A 24,586-nucleotide genomic window follows, 5' to 3' on the forward strand; every position below is an offset into this window, starting at 1 on the left:
TGAGGGAGCCCTCAATCAAGGGCATTTGTTTGTATTAGTCAGGGCTATCCAGAGAAGCCAAACCAAAAGAGAGCGAGAGAGAGAGAGAGAGAGAGAGAGAGAGAGAGAGAGAGAGAGTGTGTGTGTGTATGTGAAGACAGAGACAGACAGAGAGAAGAGATATTTTAGTACATTTGCTCACAGGATTTCACAAATCTGAAATCTGTGGGGCAGGTTGGAGATCCAGGATAGAGCTGACCTTTCAGTTTGAGCCTGGAAGCAGTCTGCAGGCAGTCATTTTCTCTTAAGTCCTTCAACTGATTGGATAAGGTCCAGTGACATTGTGGAGGGTAATCTGCTGTATTCAAAATCTAGTGATTTAAACATTAGTCATATCTAAAAATATACCTGCACAGCAATATCTAGACTGGTATTTAACCAAACATCTGGGCACCGTAGCCTAGTCAAGTTGACATGTAATATTAACCATCACAGTGTTAATGTTTAAGTTCCCCAGCTCCCTCACCCTCTGGTGTGAAAACCCTGAGAGTTGTGTTATATGCTGTTTCCCAGAGTTTCTCATAAGGATTAAGCTCCTATTGCCTACAGTGATGACTCTCTTGATAATGCAGCATTTATTGCTTTTTTTCTCCTTTGCTGTTTTACTTTCCTGCCATTTTACCAGTGTCTTTTGGAGTAATTGTCAAAGTAAACTCCTTGCAAATAACTTATTGTCTCCCAGTTTGCTTCTGAGATAATTCAAACTGAGATACAGAGCATAGAATTACCACAGTGGCACATACAATAAGGGATTGTTCCTAAAAAAAAAAAAAAGGACATTTGGGATGCTAGACAATCAAAAAGTATTTTTCCACTGGTAGCACTGATGACATTTAGACATTGATCCCTACTGAAGTTTTCTTTCTGAATCCATCTTTTTGTTAGATTGTTAATAAAAACTATTTTTAAAGTTAGAGAAGTAATTGTCTTCTTAATCATAATAATAAACATTAGAGACACTCACTTATTAAAAGAATTTATAAGTGGCCAAAAGAATACTGACAATTTCATTGAAAACAAAAGTATAATACAAAAAAAGCCTGAATTTTGTACCAAAATTGACCATGTAGGATAACGATCTTAAGGGTAGAAGTTTTGTCTCTATATATGTACTTATGTTTTCATTTATTAAGCAAGGCATAGCATTTAATCAAGGCTGGTGACTGTTTTTGTATTGCTGTTAAGTAATTATTTTCATGCAACTTATCAGAAAATTGGCTACTTTTTAACCCTCAAGTATTTTATGAAGGTTGTATAGTTAAATGTTTAATTTATACAAAAAATACAAAAACATCTACTATTATGTGTTTACTAATTAAAAGCATCTTGTTCTTAATATAACAGTTTTCTGTAAGAATATTTTCTGCTCTTATAACCTGCTTTTATATCTTTGACAGCATTTTTGAGGTCATAAACTATACTAAAATATTTTGAAAAAGAGATTTTGTGAATTGTATAATTGAGGTAGACAATTATATAAATAAGGAAGGCCATACACAGTATGAATTTTATATTTAAAAGTCATATTAAATAAGAAGGATGGCAAGTTGATTATTTACTTTGAAAATGACTCCAAAAGACACTGGTAAAATGGTGGGTAAGTAAAACAGCACAGGAGAGAAAAAAAACAATAATGGTGAAATGTACAACAGTTTAAGTAGGACTAATGTTTGAAGTGACAGAAATCATTGCCCTAAGTGTTCCAGGACAACCTGACAAAGAGAAAGTTTGAGAACAGAAATATCTGTCACACTATGTCTGATTCTTTTTTCAAAATATGGATCTTGTCACCCTAGTTTCTGTTCTCATTGGTTTTAGATTTATCTGCATTCCTATTCCCAATATTCTTCATTGAACATATTCTCTTACTCTTGATTTATAGTTCATGATTAACTGGCCAAGTTTTATTGAGAGAATCCTCAGTCTGAGTATCAATGCACTGGTTATAATTGCCACACACTTACACTGATGCATCATTTATTTTGAAATAAAAGTTTTAAAAATATGCTAATAGTCTTCTCTCCTAAACTGCAGAACCATGGTTTATAATTCTAAGGCCTTCCTTGTCACATAAATGTCAGTGTTTGTACTCGAACCTTTCACTTCTGAATGAGATATATGGATAGGCACTCTATGGCTGATTTGGATCTGTAGAAGACCTTGCAAAGCAAGTAAAGCTATTTGCCTTACAAATCAGGTCCTTCTTACATAGAAATAGTCATAGGCATTTGGCTCACCTGGTCATCTCTGATTGATTTTTAGTAATAAGAAGGTTTTGAGTACATAACTATTCAGATGAGCAAGAATTCTCAGTACATTATGGCTAGCAAGCATCTCTTAGAAACCAACAATATTGTTGAAATTAGATGACAGTCTCTCTCAGCACAGAGGCCTAGTTACCTTCACTGGCAACTTGGTGGGATGAAGGAGTTTGGGTGGAGTATGTCAAACCCATTCACAATAACCAGAGGGATTTTTCCATCAGTATGATGTCATTATAGAATAAGTAAATAGTACAATTTTGAAAATGATTATGATGTGATGAGGCAGTAAATAGCAGCCATTAAGGACACAGGTTTTTTAAGTAGGCCGATATGATGTTTACACCCCATCTAACCAATGAACTAAATAAGGAACGTACTGAGTCTCTGCTCCCTCTGCTATAAAACAGCAACAGTCATCACTTGCCTTGGAGGACTGTGTGAGTATTAAATGAGATAAGACACTGTGAGTGCCAGCTTAGAACCTGGCACGTACGGCTGCCCAAATAAGCCCCAACGGGTGCAGAGCGACTGTGTCACCATATTGATTGCATAAAATAATTATATTCAAGGCTTGTTTTTCTTGTCTTTGCTATCAGATCTTAACATATTATAACTGTTCTATGTCTTGGAATGCAAAAAAATCATCAAAACACCAAGGTCTACTCTCAGAAATGTGATCACTTTTGTCAAGAAAAACGTATTTTAAAATTCTCCCCATCATTAGTTTCTAATTCTATCACTAAGTTGAGTGTGCATACCCAAGGGATAGCAAGATGCTCCAACTGGATGAACAGAGAAATATGACTTTTCTGTGTCAACTTTCCCTCCTTTGTGTTTCACGTCTGTGTTAGTGCAGTCGGATGTATATAGAATTTATAAATGAATACGCATGTATGGGAGATACTGCTGAGTACACAACCCTTTGGAAACCATTGTTCAGGAGCTGGCAAACTAAGGTCCATGGGTCAAATCTGGTCCATGGCTTACTTTTATAAATAAATAAAGTTTTATTGGAACCACAGCCATACCCATTTATTTACATATTTTCAAAGGTCACTTTTGCACTACAATGGCAGAGTTGAAGAGTTGCAACAGTGACTGGATGACCTGCACAGCCTAGGAGAATTACTAACTGACACTTTAGAGAAAATGTTTGCTAAACCCTGTTCTAGAAAAGGATTTGTATAGGAGGAGAAATAAAACGCATACCGAGACCTGGTTTTTATACCTGTTCACGCGAGTACTCAGACCCACCCAGGAAGGTGGAAGATGCTTCCCAGGTCCTTGCTACTCAGAGTGTGGTTCAAGGACTGGCAGCACTGGTGTCATCTGGAAGCCTGTTTGAAATACAGACTCTTTGGTCTCATCTCAGACCTATCGGAATCTGCCTTTGAACAAGACCTTCAAGAGATATGTGTGAACATTAAAGTTTGAAAAATATCAGTCAAATTTATGTAACTGTTAGGTGACATGTTGGTGAAATACTTCGAAATGCCAAGGCACTATAAGTGGACCTTAGTTTTCTATTTCTCATTGTACATAAATCTGCCTCTTGCATTGCACCAATGCACTGATTGGCCATATATAGAGAACTAGGGGAGCTGGCATGGTCTGGCTCTCCTCCAGTTAATATTTATATATGGAAAGACCGAGTCAGCAGTATATAAGCTTTGCAATCTCTCTTTTTTATGAGAAGAAAAAAAAAGTATCTTGTTCCTGAGAGTTAAACCTTAGCGATGTGTTCATTGTTGGAGAAACATACACTACATTGAAGGAAAATTGATCTCTAGATTTTTGTTGCCATAATTAAAAAAAAAATTCTTAACAGTTTTAAAAGAAGGTTAAAGACAGGGTTTTCATCCCCTGCCTCACAAAGACGACATGCATGTAAGATTCACTTCAGGAGGGCAGTGCGGGGCAGAATGAGCTTCCTAAGCACACAGGGAGAAGCCAAGGCTCCCACTCAGGGCTGGGCACCTGGGCCTGGGAGCACCAGAGGAGCATCAGATCAGGCTTATTGTACATTTCTGGCTTGGAGCTGGCTGACCCTTTCCTTCTTGAGGTTTTGTCAAGGGGTTTCCAGTTTTCCTAATTAACTATTAATGAGGTGGGTGTAATTTATTGACTAGGGCGAGGTAAACTAGCTGTGCCTGGAGTTGAGTTATGTTTCCTGAGGGAAAAGAAAACTTATGAAATAAATCATTCTCTGTTTAATTAGCAGCTTTGGCTAGCTCACTTGAAATGACTGCGCAAAATGTGAAAAGAAGCCAGAAGTTTAGTCAGAAACCCAAGCATGGGTCTCATTTGCTGCTTACGGAGAGATTTATGCAGTTCAGAGTGAATGTGTCGGGGGACCCGGGTGAGCTGCATGAAGCACGGTAATGAAATGTTCTCCTTCTGCTATGACTCTGGACAAAGCCTGAAGTAGGTCCCTTCCTTCTTTATTCCAGTGCATGCTCCAAATGAAAAATGCCAGAGGACCCCAGTAGAAGAGGGGAACTAATTAGTGTGCTTTCCAGCCTTATCTTCCTGTCAACTTATCTGCACCATTAGGTCTATGTATCATTTTTATTTTCTCAACACAGAATGCCTATTCTCTGACTTTAACACTACAAGCTATTGGATATAACTGCACCCAAGCTGGAAGCAAAATGTTATGTATTGATCAGTATAGGAAAGAAATATATTTGTTGTTTCAGTTCTGGTCAACATTCATTGGGTGCCTACTAGAATGTTTCAGATACTGTACTAGGGGAATGTAAAAATAAATCTATCCAGTAGGAGATCATAGATGATGTGAGAGGAGAAGAGTCTTTGAGAGTTCATGAGAAAAAAAAGCAAAAACTGATTATGGAGAAGTTTTAACTTTCTCAACAGACTAAGGGTAATTGAGAGAATTTTCTTCATCTCACAATATTGGTCATACTTAAAAGCTCAGAAGAACATTGATCCCTTGTCTTCCCCCAGTTACTATCCCCACCCTAAAAACTGCATGAGGAAAATGTATTCATTTTTCTTCCTGGTATTTCTCAGTAGAGCTAATTAGACGTTTTCAAGGTAGAGCCCACTCACACCTTGAGAGTGAGTTTCAAGTTGAACCTGCCCTTTCTGTGGTTAGAATCCACCTTCTGTGGCCAAACATGATTTTCTGCCTTGAAGAAGAATGGCCCGACAAACTTTGTGGACACCAGTGGCTCACTGAAACGTTTTGATGAATGAATCAAAAACATATGGATTACGTTTTCTTGAACATACTGGTGATTTTCGCAGAAAATGAATTTGGCCCCAAGCATTTTGTTCTCCTGAACTTTCCGTCTGGACTCCAAACCTTAGCAGGAGGCTGGACAGAGGTGTAGTTGGCCCACTGTTTTCAGGCTGATGTGTGGATTTTATTAAAACCTGCAGCTTCTTTCCTGACTCCTTGTTTGAACGTTTTTGTGAGAGGTCCGCTGCAGACGAGCCCACTTTTAGCTTCTTGAAGTCATCCCTTTCCCCAAATGGCAACTTTTTTACTCCTTGGAAACAGAGGAAAGAGGAATTCCCATGCTTTCCTAGGAAAGGCTCATTCCCCTATCCCAGACCTCTAGGAACAAAATCATCCCTACATTCTACCATTTTAAAAAGAACAAAAAAGGGTTCTGGGAGCCTTTTTCCTGCCACAGAGCTATTATGAAAATCTAGCTCATGTTTCTATTTCGATCTCATTCACCTTTGTCAGCTAATACTTCATATTCGTTAAATCCAAACCTTGACACTCCAGTTTGTTTTCCATGCCTTGGTGTGGAAGAAAGAACCGGCTTTTCCCAGAGGCCAGCATCTTTCCTTGTCCCCTTGACTAAAGCCACTCTGCCCACCTGCTGTCGAGAAAGCGGAGGCCAGTTCAAACCTGGGCATGGCCCTTGCCGAACAGGGGCTGAGAGCTCATTTGAGGAAGAACAGACCACTAATAAATCGCATGGTCATTACCCTTTATGCATACTTGTTCTAATAGGTGTCGCAGATTCCTGCCTCCTAATAAGGAAAGGAAGTAGAAAAACACATAAATTCTCTCAAGGGAGTCAGACAGCCCGAAGCCACGCTCGACAGCTGCAAACGTTACCATGAGCACAAAAGCAAAACAGGGTTTAAAAAAGTGATACATTGCCAGGGATTTTGGCAGGATTTCCTTGAATTCAGACTATGTTTTGCACTGTTTCAGTTGAAAAGAAGAACAGCACTCCTGCCTGCCACATGTGATGGAATTTGGAGATTAAATAAACAACAGTGTTAATTGATCTAAAAGGGCTTGATTGAAAGCATCCCAACATTTCCCTTTATCCTTTTTTGTTTGTTTGCTTGCTTACATGGCTTAGTTGTTTTTTTTAACTTCTTTCTTTCTTTCTTTTCTTTCTTTCTTTCTTTCTTTCTTTCTTTCTTTCTTTCTTTCTTTCTTTCTCTTTCTCTTTTTCTTTCTGCTTCTTTCTTTCTGCCTCTTTCTTTCTGCCTCTTTCTTTCTTTCTTTTTTTTTTTCTTTCTTTTAAAAAACTCTTAGCAGTTCAAGTTAGGAGTGTTTTTGTTTTTTTTTTTTGCCTCCAATGCCACCGCAACATTAAGTCTAACTATTGAGCATTGAAGGTTTGCTCAGGGGAAGATTCTTGCCCTCCCCACCCCTTCTTCCTTTCTTCTTTTCTAGGATTTACTTTGTCTGGGATGGTTTGGAGATTTGCTAGAGATGTACTGCCTACATATGTGGTGACTGCAAAGGGGGAAATTCTTGTGCTTGTTCAAAAGGCCGTTAGCCTACTCCGTGAGAATATAAGGGCTTATGAAGAAAATCCATCAGAATATGTAAGGCCAGAGTTCAAAGGAGACCCAAAAGTCCAGAGCAGCAGATACAAATTGCTGCACATTCTGATTTTGTTCAAATTTGTTTTATTAATTAAGACTGAGTCTTTCCTATGACCTAGAATTAATTTTCTGCAAAGAATACATTCTAGACTTTATTTCACAGTGATTTCATTTCATCTAGTCTTGCTCACACTGACTTTAGGAAGTTACTTTTGAGAATAATGCATGATTCTGAGTTGTGATTTTTTGTTGTTGTTTATTTTTAAAGTAACTTGTTTCATCTAATTTTGCACAAATGGAAGCTGAAATATTGTGTTGCTGGAGGGTCTCTTATTCACATAAGAAGCAGAACTCCACAGAATTCCGTGTCTTCATTAAATAATCACAAAGGGCTTTCATCCATTACTTGGCATATTGTAATGCTTGTACTGAAATGCAGCATCAAATAAATGCTCTATTTCCTCCCTGATTGGGACCTATTTCCATTTTTCTAACCAGAAACTGTCTAGGAAGTCAGGAAGTCAGGCCTTAGCTCCATTTTCTAGCATCCAGCTAGGTATTTTTCTTTCTCTGTTTTGTATCATAGGACAATAAAGATATTTTACAGTTTCACATTTCTCAAAGGCCACATAGGCAGCCATGGTAAACAAAATAGCTGAAAATCCTAGGTCCAATGGTTTTCAAAATGTTTCAAGAAACTCAAACATTCCATAACTGTGCTTCAAGTGTAGAAAACTTCAATTTCAAATTAATGCCTTATGGAAAACTCTGACAATCTCTATTAAAATTAAAAATACATACTGTATTTGACCTAGCACCTACACTTTGGGGGAATCCTTCCATTAGAAATAAAATGTCTCAGTACATTAGAATGGATCTATCTATCTATCTATCTATCTATCTATCTATCTATCTATCTATCATCTATCTCTCTCTATGTCTCATCTATCTATATCTATCATCCATCTTCTTATCCATTCATCTATCTGTCCATCTATCTGCACACACATAGGATTATTAGAACATTGTTTACTTTATTAAGGAGCTGGAAACAATCTAAATAGCTAGTAATAGGATAAAGACTGAAAACATGGTGGCCTATCCTTGCAGGATATTTCTGATGTATCATTAGGTAAGACGATCCATAAATAAATGATACGGGTATTTAAAGACACCAGTCATCATCCACAATCACAGATGAAACATTCTTTTCTCTGTCAAACATCTTTATTGTCCTTATTTATGCTGACATTTAGCTTTCATGCCTTCTGCATAAAGGAGTTTTAGGTAAGATTTAGTTAAAAAAAAGAAAAGTCAAAAGAACAAAGCTGGAGGCATCACACTACCTGACTTCAAACTATACTACAAGGCTACAGTAACCAAAACAGCATGGTACTGGTACCAAAACAGAGATACAGACCAATGGAACAGAACAGAGTCCTCAGAAATAATACCATACATCTACAGCCATCTGATCTTTGACAAACCTGAGAGAAACAAGAAATGGGGAAAGGATTCCCTATTTAATAAATGGTGCTGGGAAAATTGGCTAGCCATAAGTAGAAAGCTGAAACTGGATCCTTTCCTTACTCCTTATATGAAAATTAATTCAAGATGGATTAGAGACTTAAATGTTAGACCTAATACCATAAAAATCCTAGAGGAAAACCTAGGTAGTACCATTCAGGACATAGGCATGGGCAAAAACTTCATGTCTAAAACACCAAAAGCAACGGCAGCAAAAGTCAAAATTGACAAATGGGATCTAATTAAACTAAAGAGCTTCTGCACAGCAAAAGAAACTACCATCAGAGTGAACAGGCAACCTACAGAATGGGAGAAAATTTTTGCAATCTACTCATCTGACAAAGGGCTAATATCCAGAACCTACAAAGAACTCAAACAAATTTACAAGAAAAAAACAAACAACCCCATCAAAAAGTGGGCAAAGGATATGAACAGACATTTCTCAAAAGAAGACATTCATACAGCCAACAGACACATGAAAAAATGCTCATCATCACTGGCCATCAGAGAAATGCAAATCAAAACCACAATGAGATACTATCTCACACCAGTTAGAATGGCAATCATTAAAAAGTCAGGAAACAACAGGTGCTGGAGAGGGTGTGGAGAAATAGGAACACTTTTACACTGTTGGTGGGATTGTAAACTAGTTCAACCATTATGGAAAACAGTATGGCGATTCCTCAAGGATCTAGAACTAGATGTACCATATGACCCAGCCATCCCATTACTGGGTACATACCCAAAGGATTATAAATCATGCTGCTATAAAGACACGTGCACACGTATGTTTATTGCAGCACTATTCACAATAGCAAAGACTTGGAATCAACCCAAATGTCCATCAGTGACAGATTGGATTAAGAAAATGTGGCACATATACACCATGGAATACTATGCAGCCATAAAAAAGGATGAGTTTGTGTCCTTTGTAGGGACATGGATGAAGTTGGAAACCATCATTCTTAGCAAACTATCACAAGAACAGAAAACCAAACACCGCATGTTCTCACTCATAGGTGGGAACTGAACAATGAGATCACTTGGACTCAGGAAGGGGAACATCACACACCGGGGCCTATCATGGGGAGGGGGGAGGGGGGAGGGAATGCATTGGGAGTTATACCTGATGTAAATGACGAGTTGATGGGTGCAGCACACCAACATGGCACAAGTATACATATGTAACAAACCTGCACGTTATGCACATGTACCCTACAACTTGAAGTATAATAATAATAAATAAATTAAAAAAAAAGAAAAAAGAAAAAAAAGAAAAAAAAGAAAAAAAACCCTACCAGATAATGAGCCCTTCAGAGAGAGAGAGGAATACAGCTGGGAGGGGCCATGGGCAGCTCACCTGTATTGGTAAGGTTTCATTCTTAAGGTGGATGGTTACTACAAGAGTAGTCATTATGTAAGTCTTTATATTCTTTTGCATGTCTGAAACGTTTATCTTTTTTTTTTGAGACAAAGTCTCACTCTGTCACCCAGCCTGGAGTGCAGTGATGCCATCTTGGCTCACTGCAGCCTTAACCTCCTGAGCTCAAGATATCCTCCCATGTCAGTCCCCCAAGTAGCTGGGATTACAGGCACCCGCCACCAAACCTGGATAATTTTTTTGTATTTTTTTTTTGTAGAGATGGGGTTTCACCATGTTGCCCAGGCTGGTCTCAAACTCTTGAGCTCAAGGGATTCACCTGTCTCTGCCTCCCAAATTGCTAGGATTACAGATATGAGCCACTGTGCCTGGCCTCGTAATTTTTAAAAAGATGGTTGAGCTTTAAAATGTGCAGAAGTTCCTACCTAGGCTGGTATATCATAATCATCATGGGAAACACAGGATAAGAGGAACTATCACAATAAATCCCAGGATATCACACCTACCTTCCCCATCTAGGCTTCCCCACCACCCTCCAGACAAAAGACATCCCAGAGAAGCAAAATAATTTAACTTTTAGACATATTACAGTATGTTAATAATCACAGCATAAGATATAACGTTGACATTAATTAGCTAAGAGAGATTTAGCTATGATTATGGTCAAACATAGGTCACATTTCTATTTGCTGTGATGGAAACATAACTGCTCATCACGATAGACACATAGAACATCATCTCATAGAAAAGTCTGCTGACACCTGATCATGTTCTAGTGCCCAGGGGCAGGCTGAGTAGAAATCCTATCACCCAACTATACCAGAGTGACACAGGGAAAGCATTGAACCCACGATTCTGGAATCAGATACATGGATTAGAGAAGTAAATGATGGAAGAACTATCCGGTATAATCTCTGCCTTTTGCAGGAATTTTTGAGGGAGCAGATCCATGAGTTTGAGTGGCCTGTGGTAACTGCAGCTGACTGGAGACACAGTTTTTCTTCCAGACCTGCCTTTCTGACTTCCATTCCAGTTCCTTTCCATTATATTACACTTCACACCGTCAATCACAGGGCCTCGCCCCAGCTCACTTGAATCAAATAATCATCCTAAGAGATCAATTTGCTTAATTATGTTTAATTTCCCAAACATTCTCCTGGGGTAGGCAGCAAAATTCAACTGGGTATGGTTTTTCTCTTGTAAATATTTAGAGGAACTGTACTGAGTGTTAGGATAAGTGTCTTTTTCTAATCAGAGAAAGTTGCCTTTCAGTGGTGATGAACCAAGGTCATTTGCCATCCAGAACAAGCCAAATAGCTCTGGAACAAGCTGTAACATCTAGAATGTGCTGCTCCACTTCTTAAAGAACTCAGAGTATAACTCTACAAGTTTCTTTATGATCATGTTATCTCCCCTGCCAGGTAAGTATAAAAAGTTATTTCAAATAGAGTTTATGGCAGTCATCAAATAAGCTGTGCTGCTAACTAGATTTGCTGTATTACTTTAGTTGTCATTTATATATGATGATTTAATTTTAATTAATCTGGATGCAGTGTACTGCAAAATGTTCTGCTTCCCTATAGCAGAGTGGAAAGGGAATTACATTGCTGACTTGCATTAAAGTCAGCACTAAGAGGCAGGTTGAGTAGAAAGAACTTAGGCAGACACACAGGCCTCAGATGAGTCCCCTACAAAAGGGGAAAGAGAAGCAGAAGGAGAAAGTTGGCCCTTAAAGAAGGAAAGAGAACAAAGGAGGGGCAAGCACAGAGAACATGAGAGAAGTAGGCATAAGCAGACTGTGCAGAGAAATGAGATTTGGTCAGAAAAATCGAAAAGCACATGCAGACAGCTTCTGAGGAGTAAAACTGTGTTGTGTTCTGCTTTGTTTTATCACAAAGATTCGTTCTTATCAGCCAGAAATCAACAGACATAGAACACAAATACCAAGCAGTAGGGAGACAAGAGTAACCCTGGGGTCAATACCTGAAATGATACAGAATTTTGCCCTTTTACGGTTACACTTGTATGTTATGTACTTGTTTATTTCTATTTGAAATGGATACAGTAATTGATCATGTCTTCATCCCACAACTGAAGCCCTCCATGCCCTCCTTTTCTGCCCTAACCCAGCACCTCCTCCTGTATTGCCTTTCCCTTTTGGGGATACTTATGCAGGGGGCCTCTCAATGTTATGAACCATAAAATTTTATTTTAGTGCTTAATAAATTAGTTTCATTCATTCATTTATTTTTTTTTCTTTTCAATTTTTATTTTAGGTTCTGGGTGTACATGTGTAAGTTTGTTACAAAAGTATATTGTGTGATGCTGAGGTTTAGAGTAGAATTGAACCTGTCCTTCAGTGGTGAGGATAGTACCCCTTAGGCATTTCTCAACTCTGGCTTCCCTTCCTCTCTCCCCTCTCTAGTAGTCCTCAGTGTCTGCTGTTTCCATCTTTATGTTCATGTGTGCCCAGTGTTTAGGTCCTACTTACAAGTGAGAACATGCCATGCTGGGTTTTCTGTTTCTGTGTTAGTTTGCTTAGGACAATGGCCTCCAGCTGCTTCCATGTTGTTGCAAAGTACATGATTTTGTGTGTTTTTTTTATGGCTGTGTAGTATTTCGTGGTATATTTGTACCACATTTAAAAAAAATCCAATCCAGTATTGATGGGTACTTGGGTTGGTTCCATGTCTTTGCTATTGTGAATACTGCTGCAATAAATATACAGGTGCATGTGTCTTTTTGGTAGAATGATTTATTTTCCTTTAAATATATACATAGTAATGGGATTGCTGAGCTGAACTGCTATGAATCTGGAAATTTTAATAGAGCTATGATCCTTCTCACTTCCTAATAATACTTCCAAGTTGTTTCTTAAAGCCTCCTCTAAATCTACTCCCCTTGCCCAGTTCAGGCCTTCATGATGTCTCACCTGGACCATTGAAATAGACTCGTCCTTCCTCTTGTCTTTACTCTTGACCGTCTCAATGTATTTTTCACAGAGAAGCCAGAGTGCTAGATTTCAAGGAAATCTCAACATGTCACTTTCTTGATAAAAACCTTTCAATTACTTCATGAACTACAAAATAAATTCACTTCCATATATAGATTATGTGAATAGATTCGTTTACCTGTGTAACTCTTGTTCCTCATGCAGCTGGAAACCATCATTCTCAGCAAACTATCGCAAGAACAGAAAACCAAACACCGCATGTTCTCACTTATAGGTGGGAGTTGAACAATGAGATCACTTGGACACGGGAAGGGGAACATCACACACCAGGGTCTATTATGGGGAGGGGGGAAAGGAGAGGGATGGCATTGGGAGTTATACCTGATGTAAATGACGAGTTGATGGGTGCTGACAAGTTGATGGGTGCAGCACACCAACATGGCACAAGTATACATATGTAACAAACCTGCACGTTGTGCACATATACCCTAGAACTTAAAGTATAATAATAATAAAAAAAAGATTTAGTTCCTCATATAAGAGCTTAGCACAGTAGTACCTGGAATTTGATAACAGGTGAAAAAAAGGATAATTGGACAAATCTTTTTCTTATAAAAATACTATTGAATGCTAAGTGGTTTAAACTAAACCAGGTTTTTCCAGGAGCAGAGCTTCCTATTTCTAAATGAAATCAACATGAAAAATAGGAGCCACTAGATATCACAAACTAGAGATGTACAGTGTGCATAAAGAAGTCACAAATGTTCTAATTATGATGTTAATGTTCTTTGAAAAAGAAGGAAATGAAAACAGTGTTGATGTTCTAAATGAAGACGTATGGTTGCCTCAGGAAGCAATTCTTATTTAATATCAGCTTTATTGAGATATAATTAATATACACTATTTTAAAATACACAATTCATTGTTGTTTAATATATTCAAAAAGTTGTACAGTCATCACCTATGTCTCATTGTAGGACATTTTTATCACCCTGCAAAGAAATTCTGTACCCTTTCAGAGACACTCCACAATGCCTCCTCCTCCAACCCCTGGCAACACTAATCTGCTTTTCATCTCTATGGATTTGCATATTTTTTGACTTTTCACATAAGTGTAATCATATAATGTGGCTTATTGTGTCCGGCTTCTTTCGTTTAGCATAATGATTTTAAAAGTTCAGCCATGTTGTACCATGTATCAGTATTTCATTCCTTTTTATGGCTAAATAATATTCCATTGTGTGTGGATAGACCACATTTTGTTTGTCCACTTGTCAGTTGAAGGACATTTGGATTGTTTCTACGTATTGACAATTATGAACAATGCTGCCATGAACACTCATTTACAAGTTTTTGTATGAACATGTGTTTTCAGTTCTCTTGGGTGTATACCAGGGAATGGAAATGCTGGATCGTGTGATAACTCTATACATATTCAGCAGTTTGAGAAACTTCCAAACTGTTTTCAGAGTGAGTGCACTATTTTACAATTCAAACAGCAATGTATGAGACCTCTAATTTCTTCATATCTTCATAAACACATTTTTTAAAATTTTAGCCTTCTTCATAGTTGTGAAGTAGTGTCTGTTGGTGGTTTTGATTTACATTTCCATAGAGACTAATGGTGTTGAGCGTCCTTTCATGTGCTTGTTAGTCATTTGGACATACTCTTTGAAGAAATATCAATTGAAATCCCTTACTTATTTTAAAATTGGGTTATTTGTTCTTTTGTTGTTGGATTATAAATGTTATTTATATATTATGCATTCAAGTTCTTTATCAGAGAACATGAATATGTTTTCCCCATCCTGTGGTTTGTCTTTTCACTTTCTTGATGCTATTATTTGAATCACAGGGGTTTACATTTTGATTGAGGTTGATTTATCAACTTTTCCTCTGCTTTTGATGCCGTAGTTTAGACTTCTGGTATCATGTAAAGTCACAAAGATTCACCCCTGTGTTTTTTGCTAAGTTTTTATAATTTTTGTTGTCACATTTAGTTCTTTGATCCATTTGAGTGAATTCTTATATGTTGTGAGGTAGGGGTCCAACTTTATTCTTTTGCATGTGGATAGGCAGTTTTCCCAGCATTATTTGTTGAAAAGACTATGCTTTCTCATTGAATTGTCTTGACATCCCTGATTTTGTAGAAAATCAGTTGGCCATAAATGTGAGAATATTTTCTGGATTCTCAATTTTATTCCATTGGTATATGTTTTATACCAGTATCGCACTCTTTTGATTATTGTAGCTTTACAGTAAGTTTTGAAATTGAAAATTGTGATTCCTTTTTATTCTTTTTTTCAGCACTATTTTGGATATTATGAGTCCTTTCCATTTCTGTATAATAAAGAGTGTGGCTGGCCTTTGTCCTCAATTCCTGGGAGATAACCTCTGAGCCCTTGGAATTTCTCAAGAAATAGTGGTTTCTTTGTTATTCATTGTGGGCCTTTGGACCACACCTGTTAGTTTGTGCTGACAACGTCACTCAAAATGAGTCTTTAGATAGTTTGTGGTAAGAAAATGACTCAAGATGGGGACTGTCCATGCCAGAAAGACCAAGCATATGATGAGAAGGCTGAGGCTTTGAGCCATGTTAGAGCATACCTGATCTGGGGGAGATGGGAGGTTAGAGATTGAGTTCAACCATGTGGCCAATGTTTCCATCAATTATACTTATATAAAGAAGCCTCAGTAAGAACTCTGGACACTGAAGCTTAAATAAACAATGGTGAACTTCTCTGGTTGGCAATTCATTTTGAGTGAGTAGGAGCACATTTCAATGCCTAAAGGGTGGCACATCCTAAGGAAGATGGAAGCTACACATTTGGAATCCTCTCAGACTTTTTTTCATGTCTCTCCTCCTTTGGCTGGTTCTAATTTATATATAATTAAAATACTTCTTTATTTGTGGAAATGAAGCTGTTGTCATAAGTACAGCATTTTCTTGTGTTCTGTGAGTCATTCCAGAAAGTTATCAAAGTTTCTCAAACTCAAAGGTAGTTGTAGAAACTCTTGAATTTTAATCCAGTTTGTGAGAAGTGAGGATGGACTTGGGGACTTCTGAACTTGCAACTGCTGTCTGGGTTAGGGTAGTCTCATAGAGGACTGTGTCCTAAACCTCGAGTTTGGCTAACTCCAGGTAATCTTCATACAAATTTTAGGATGAGCTTGTCAATTTCTGCAAAAAAAGAAAGCTGGAATTTTACTGAACCTGTAGATCAATTGGGGAACTTTGCCATCTTAACAGTAGTAAGTCTTCTAATCCATGAACAGGGGATTGTTTTACATTTATTTAATATTCTTTCTTTTTTTAAATTATATTTTATAATTTTCACTGCATAAGTATTTCGTGTCCTTGGTTAAATTTGTTCTTAGTTTTAGTTTTTTTTTTTTTTAATGCTTTTGAAAATGGAATTGCTTTCATTATTTTATTTTTAGATTGTTCATTGTTAGTGTATAAAAATACAATTGAGGACCAGGTGCCTAAGATGGCTGAATAGGAACAGCTCCAGCCTCCAGCTCCCAGCGTGAGCAACACAGAAGATGGGTGATTTCTGCATTTTCAACTGAGGTACTGGGTTCATCTCACTGGGGCATGTCAGACAGTTGGTGCTGGTCAGTGGGTGCAGTCCAACCAGCAAGAGCTGAAGCAGGGCAAGGCATCGCCTCACCTGGGAAGCACAAGGGAGAAGGGAATTCCTTTTCCTAGCCAAGGGAAACTGAGACACACAACACCTGGAAAATCAGGTAACTCCCACCCTAATACTGCGCTTTACCAAGGGTCTTAGCAAACAGCACACCAGGAGATTATATCCCACACCTGGCCCAGAGGGTCCCATGCCCACGGAGCCTCCCTTATTGGTAGCACAGCAGTCTGAGATCTAACTGCAAGGTGGCAACGAGGCTGGGAGAGGGGCACCCAACATTGCTGAGGTTTAAGTAGGTAAACAAAGCCGCTGGGAAGCTTGAACTGGGTGGAGCTCACCGCAGGTCAAGGAGGCCTGCCTGTCTCTGTAGACTCCACCTCTGGGGACAGGGCATAGCTAAACAAAAAGCAGCAGAAACCTCTGCAGATGTAAATGTCCCTGTCTGACAGCTTTGAAGAGAGCAGTGGTTCTCCCAGGAAGGAGATTGAGATCTGAGAACAGACAGACTGCCTGCTCAAGTGGGTCCCTGACCCCTGAGTAGCCTAACAGGGAGACATCCCCCACTAGGTGCAGACTGACACCTCACACCTCACATGGCTGGGTACACCTCTGAGATGAAGCTTCCAGAGCAAGAATCAGACAGCAACACTCGCTGTTGAGCAATATTCTATCTTCTGCAGCCTCCGCTGCTGATACCCAGGCAAACAGGATCTGGAGTGGACCTCAAGCAAACTCCAACAGACCTGCAGCTGAGGGTCCTGACTGTTAGAAGGAAAACTAACAAACAGAAAGGACACCCACACCAAAACCCCATCAGTACGTCACCATCATCAAAGACCAAAGGTAGATAAAACCACAAAGATGGGGAAAAAGCAGTGAAGAAAAGCTGGAAATTCAAAAACTCAGAGCGCATCTCCCCCATCAAAGGAACGCAGCTCATCACCAGCAACAGAACAAAGCTGGACGGAGAATGACTTTGATGAGTTGAGAGAAGAAAGCTTCAGTCAATCAAACTTCTCAGAGCCGAAGGAGGAACTACGTACCCAGTGCAAAGAAACTAAAAACCTTGAAAAAAGAATGGAAGAATGGATAACTAGAATAACCAATGCAGAGAAGTCCATAAACGAACGGATAGAGATGAAAACCATGACACGAGAACTATGTGACAAATGCACAAGCTTCAGTAACCGACTCGATCATCTGGAAGAAACAGTACCAGTGACTGAAGATCAAATGAATGAAATGAAGTGAGAAGAGAAGTTTAGAGAAAAAAGAGTAAAAAGAAATGAACAAAGCCTCCAAGAAATATGAGATTTTGTGAAAAGATCAAATCTACATCTGATTGGGGTGCTTGAAAGTGACAGGGAGAATGGAACCAAGTTGGAAAACACTCTGCAGGATATTATCCAGGAGAACTTCCCCAACCTAGCAAGGCAGGCCAACATTCAAATTCAGGAAATACAGAGAATGCCACAAAGATACTCCTTGAGAAGAGCAACTCCAAGACACATAATTGTCAGATTCACCAAAGTTGAAATGAAGGAAAAAATCTTAAGGGCAGCCAGAGAGAAATGTCAGGTTACCCACAAAGGGAAGCCCATCAGACTAACAGCAGATCTCTCGGCAGAAACTCTCCAAGCCAGAAGAGAGTGGGGGCTAATATTCAACAATCTTAAAGAAAAGAATTTTCAACCCAGAATTTCATATCCAGCCAAACTAAGTTTCATAAGTGAAGGAAAAATAAAATCCTTTACAGACAAGCAAATGCTTAGAGATTCTGTCACCACCAGCCCTGCCCTACGAGAGATCCTGAAGGAAGCACTAAACATGGAAAGGAACAATCGGTACCAGCCATTACAAAACCATGCCAAAATGTAAAGACCATCGATGCTAGGAAGAAACTGCATCAACTAACGAGCAAAATAACCAGCTAATATCATAATGACAGGATCAAGTTCACACATAACAATATTAACCTTAAATGTAAATGGACTAAATGGTCCAATTAAAAGACACAGGCTGGCAAATTGGATAAAGAGTCAAGACCCATCAGTTTGCTGTATTCAGGAGACCCATCTCACATGCAGAGACATACATAGGCTCAAAATAAAGGGATGGAGGAAGATCTACCAAGCAAATGGAAAACAAAAAAAAGGCAGAGGTTGCAATCCTAGTCTCTGATAAAAGAGACTTTAAACCAACAAAGATCAAAAGAGACAAAGAAGACCATTACATAATGGTAAAGGGATCAATTCAACAAGAATAGCTAAACATCCTAAATACATATGCACCCAATACAGGAGCACCCAGATTCATAAATCAGGTCATTAGAGAGTTACAAAGAGACTTAGACTCCCATACAATAATAATGGGAGACTTTAACATCCCACTGTCAACATTAGACAGATCAACGAGACAGAAAGTTAACAAGGATATCCAGGAATTGAACTCGACTCTGCACCAAGCAGACCTAATAGACATCTACAGAACTCTCCACCCCAAATCAACAGAATATACATTCTTCTCAGCACCACATCACACTTATTCCAAAATTGACCACATAGTTGGAAGTAAAGCACTCCTCAGCAAATGTAAAAGAACAGAAATTATAACAAACTGTCTCTCAGACCACAGTGCAATCAAACTAGAGCTCAGGACTAAGAAACTCAATGAAAACCACTCAACTACATGGAAACTGAACAACCTGCTCCTGAAAGACTACTGGCTACATAACGAAATGAAGGCAGAAATAAAGATGTTCTTTATTTCTGAAACCAATGAAAACAAAGACACAACATACCAGAATCTCTGGGACACATTTAAAGCAGTGTGTAGAGGGAAATTTATAGCACTAAATGCCCACAAGAGAAAGCAGGAAAGATCTAAACTTGACACCCTAACATCACAATTAAAAGAACTAAAGCAGCAAGAGCAAACACATTCAAAAGCTAGCAGAAGGCAAGAAATAACTAAGATCAGAGCAGAACTGAAGGAGATAGAGACACAAAAAACCCTCTAAAAAATCAATGAATCCAGGAGCTGGTTTTTTGAAAAGATCAACAAAATTGATAGACCGCTAGCAAGATGAATAAAGAAGAAAAGAGAGAAGAATCAAATAGATGCAATAAAAAATGATAAAGGGGATATCACCACCAACCCCAGAGAAATACAAACTACCATCAGAGAATACTATAAACACCTCTACACAAGTAAACTAGAAAACCTAGAAGAAATGAATAAATTCCTGGACACATACACTCTCCCAAGACTAAACCAGGAAGAAGTTGAATCCCTGAATAGACCAATAGCAGGCTCTGAAATTGAGGCAATAATTAATAGCCTACCAACCAAAAAAAGTCCAGGACCAGACGGATTCACAGCCGAATTCTACCAGAGGTACAAGGAGGAGTTGGTACCATTCCTTCTGAAACTATTCCAATCAATAGAAAAAGAGGGAATCCTCCCTAACTCATTTTATGAGGCCAACATCGTCCTGATACCAAAGCCTGGCAAAGACACAACAAAAAAAGAGAATTTTAGACCAATATCTCTGATGAACATTGATGCAAAAATCCTCAATAAAATCCTGGCAAACCGAATCCAGCAGCACATCAAAAAGCTTACCCACCATGATCAAGTGGGCTTCATCCCTGGGATGCAAGGCTGGTTCAACATATGTAAATCAATAAGCGTAATCCAGCATATAAACAGAACCAAAGACAAAAACCATGTGATTATCTCAATAGATGCAGAAAAGGCCTTTGACAAAATTCAACAGCCCTTCATGCTTAAAAACTCTCAATAAATTTGGTATTGATGGAACGTATCTCAAAATAATAAGAGCTATTTATGACAAACCCACAGCCAATATCACACTGAATGGGCAAAAACTGGAAGCATTCCCTTTGAAAACTGGCACAAGACAGGAATGCCCTCTCTTACCACTCCTATTCAACATAGTGTTGGAAGTTCTGGCCAGGGCAATCAGGCAAGAGAAAGAAATAAAGGGTATTCAATTAGGAAAAGAAGAAGTCAAATTGTCCCTGTTTGCAGATGACATGATTGTATATTTAGAAAACCCCATTGTCTCAGCCCAAAATCTCCTTAAGCTGATAAGCAACTTCAGCAAAGTCTCAGGATACAAAATAAATGTGCAAAAATCACACACATTCCTATACACCAATAACAGACAAACAGAGAGCCAAATCATGAATGAACTCCCATTCACAATTGCTTCAAAGAGAATAAAATAGGAATCCAACTTACAAGGGATGTGAAGGACCTCTTCAAGGAGAACTACAAACCATTGCTCAGTGAAATCAAAGAGGACACAAACAAATGGAAGAACATACCATGCTCATGGATAGGAAGAATCAGTATCTTGAAAATGGTCATACTGCCCAAGGTAATTTATAGATTCAATGCCATCCCCATTAAGCTACCAATGACTTTCTTCACAGATTGGAAAAAACTGCTTTAAAGTTCATATGGAACCAAAAAAGAGCCTGCATTGCCAAGACAATCCTAAGCCGAAAGAGCAAAGCTGGAGACATCACCCTACTTGACTTCAAACTGTACTACAAGGCTACAGTAACCAAAACAGCATGGTACTGGTACCAAAACAGAGATATAGACCAATGGAACAGAAGAGAGCCCTCAGAAATAATACCACACATCTACAGCCATCTGATCTTTGACAAACCTGACAAAAACAAGAAATGGGGAAAGGATTCCCTATTTAATAAATTGTGCTGGGAAAATTGGCTAGCCATAAGTAGAAAGCTGAAACTGGATCCTTTCCTTACTCCTTATACGAAAATTAATTCCAGATGGATTAGAGACTTAAATGTTAGACCTAAAACCATAAAAACCCTAGAAGAAAACTTAGGTAATACCACTCAGGACATAGGCATGGGCAAGGACTTCATGTCTAAAACACCAAAAGCAATGGCAACAAAAGCCAAAATAGACAAATGAGATCTAATTAAACTAAAGTGCTTCTGCACAGGAAAAGAAACTACCATCAGAGTGAACAGGCACCCTACAGAATGGGAGAAAATTTTTGCAATCTACTCATCTGACAAAGGGCTAATATTCAGAACCTACAAAGAACTCAATCAAATTTACAAGAAAAAAACAAACAACCCCATCAAAAAGTGGGCAAAGGATATGAACAGACACTTCTCAAAAGAAGACATGTATACAGCCAACAGACACATGAAAAAATGCTCATCATCACTCACCGTGAGAGAAATGCAAATCAAAACCACAATGAGATACCATCTCACACCAGTTAGAATGGCAATCATTAAAAAGTCAGGAAACAACAGGTGCTGGAGAGGGTGTGGAGAAATAGGGACACTTTAACACTGTTGGTGGGACTGTAAACTAGTTCAACCATTGTGGAAAACAGTGTGGCAATGCCTCAAGGATCTAGAACTAGAAATACCATTTGACCCAGCGATCCCATTACTGGGTATATACCCAAAGGACTATAAATCATGCTGCTATAAAGACACATGCACACGTATGTTTATTGCAGCACTATTCACAATAGCAAAGACTTGGAATCAGCCCAAATGTCCATCAGTGACAGACTGGATTGAGAAAATGTGGCACATATACACCATGGAATACTATGCAGCCATAAAAAAGGATGAGTTTGTGTCCTTTGTAGGGACATGGATGAAGTTGGAAACCATCATTCTCAGCAAACTATCACAAGAACAGAAAACCAAACACTGCATGTTCTCACTCATAGGTGGGAATTGAACAGTGAGATCACTTGGACACAGGAAGGGGAACATTACACACCAGGGCCTGTTGTGGGGAGAGGGGAGTGAGGAGGGGTAGCATTAGGAGACATACCTAATGTAAATGATGAGTTAATGGGTGCAGCACAGCAACATGGCACATGTATACATATGTAACAAACCTGCACACTGTGCACATGTACCCTAGAACTTAAAGTATAATACAAAATAAATAAATAAATAAAACAAAAATACAATTGATTTTTGTAGATTGATTGATACGGTTTGGATCTGTGTTCCCACCAAATCACATGTCGAATTGTAATCCCCAGTGTTGGAGGTGGGTCTAGTAGGAGGTGATTGGATCATGGCAGTGGATTTCTCATTAATGGTTTAGCACCAGCCTCCCTTGGTACTACTCTCAGGATAGTGAGTGAGTTCTCATAAGATCTGGCTGTTAAAATGTATGCAGCAACTTCCGCTTCTCTTTCTCTTGGTACTGCTCCCACCACGTGGGATGCCTTGCTTCCCCTTTGCCTTCTGCCATGATTGGAAGCTTCCTGAGGACTCCCCAGAAGCAGAAGCCACTATGCTTTCTGTACAGCCTGGAGAACCATAAGCCGATGAAAACTCTTTTATTTAAAAATTACCCAGTCTCGGGTTGTTTTTTTGTTTGTTTGTTTGTTTTGTTTTGTTTTTGTTGTTGTTTTTGAGACCGGGTCTCACTCTGTTGCCCTGGCTGGAGTGCAGTGGCGTGATCTTGGCTCACTGCAACCTTCACCTCCTGGGCTCAAGCAGTTCTCCCACCCCAGCCTCCCAAGTAGCTGGCATTACAGGTGCCCACCACTATGCTCAGCTAATTTTTTGTATTTTTAGTACAGATGGGTTTTCACCATGTTGACCAGGCTGGTCTCGAACTCTTGACCTCAAGTGATCCACCTGCTTTGGTCTCCCAAAGTGCTGGGATTATAGGCATGAACCACCACACCCGGCCCCAGTCTCAGGTATTTCTTTATAGCAGTATGAGAATGGACGAATACATTGATCTTGTATCCAGTAAACCTGATGAATTCATTTACTAGTTCTAACAGTTTTTTAGTGGATGCCTTAGGATTTCTGTATATAAGAATATGTCATCTCAGAATAGAAATAGTTTTACTTCTTTCAGTCCAGTCTGGGTGTCTTTTATTTCTTTTTATTGCCTAATAATTCTGGATATAACTCTCAGTACAGTGTTGAATAGAAGTGTCCAGAGTAGACAACCTTGTATTTTTCTTGATCTTAAGGGGAAAGCATTAAGTGTAATGTTGGCTGTGGGTTTTTCACAGATGGCCTTTATCAGGTTGAGGAAGTTACCTTTTATTCCTAGTTCATTGAGTATTTTTATTAAGAAAAGGTAACTATTGTTTTGTGAAGAGCCAAGAAGAACAGCTGAATGAAACACCCTATAAAGCAACAATATGAGGCCTCTTCCATTTAGCTACTTCCTTATTTTCCATTCCAGTTGTGAATCTTAAGAACAGAACCTCTGAATCGGAGGCAGTTGCCAATTTATAGCAAGCGTGTTTACTCTGCTGCCATTGGAAACTTCCAATGAGAAACATAGCTCCCTGTTAACCTATGGGCTATAAATTTGTTCTGAGCATACCTAGGGGAAAGAATAAAGGTAAGGGGATGTAGAGAGCAGATTACTCTTCTCAGTACATCCAGTCCCCTCCCTAAGCAACTGTGCTGGCAGATTACACACACACACACACACACACACACACAATTTCACAACAGCAAATACATTTTATTCCTTGTCTGTGACTGGTCAGAACACTAAACTATTTTAATATCTCCAACTAGATTGTCCTTAACTTTGTACAAAGGTGAAGAGAGATCCCCCTACCCTCTATTGACCTGCATGCAAATCATATAATCAAGAAAATATCCTGTTAAAGTGCTCCTGATTTCTGAATGTATGAGCGGCAAAGGGGCCCTGAATCAGAAATAATTATTTCAAGGAAGTACTTTTACGATTCCAAGAAAGTTCCTACTTCTTTATGAAAACAAATTCTCTCTGACTGAGATATTAACTTCCTCAAACAGGAGGTGCTTAGGAAGAAAAGACAGAGGATTGAGAATGGGAGTTCCTTTACTCTCAGTGGGGGTTAGTCAACTCTCCATACCACCCGTGCATCCTCATAAGC

The sequence above is a fragment of the Macaca nemestrina genome, chromosome 14, assembly GCF_043159975.1.
Source record: "Macaca nemestrina isolate mMacNem1 chromosome 14, mMacNem.hap1, whole genome shotgun sequence".
Taxonomy (NCBI): Eukaryota; Metazoa; Chordata; class Mammalia; order Primates; family Cercopithecidae; genus Macaca; species Macaca nemestrina.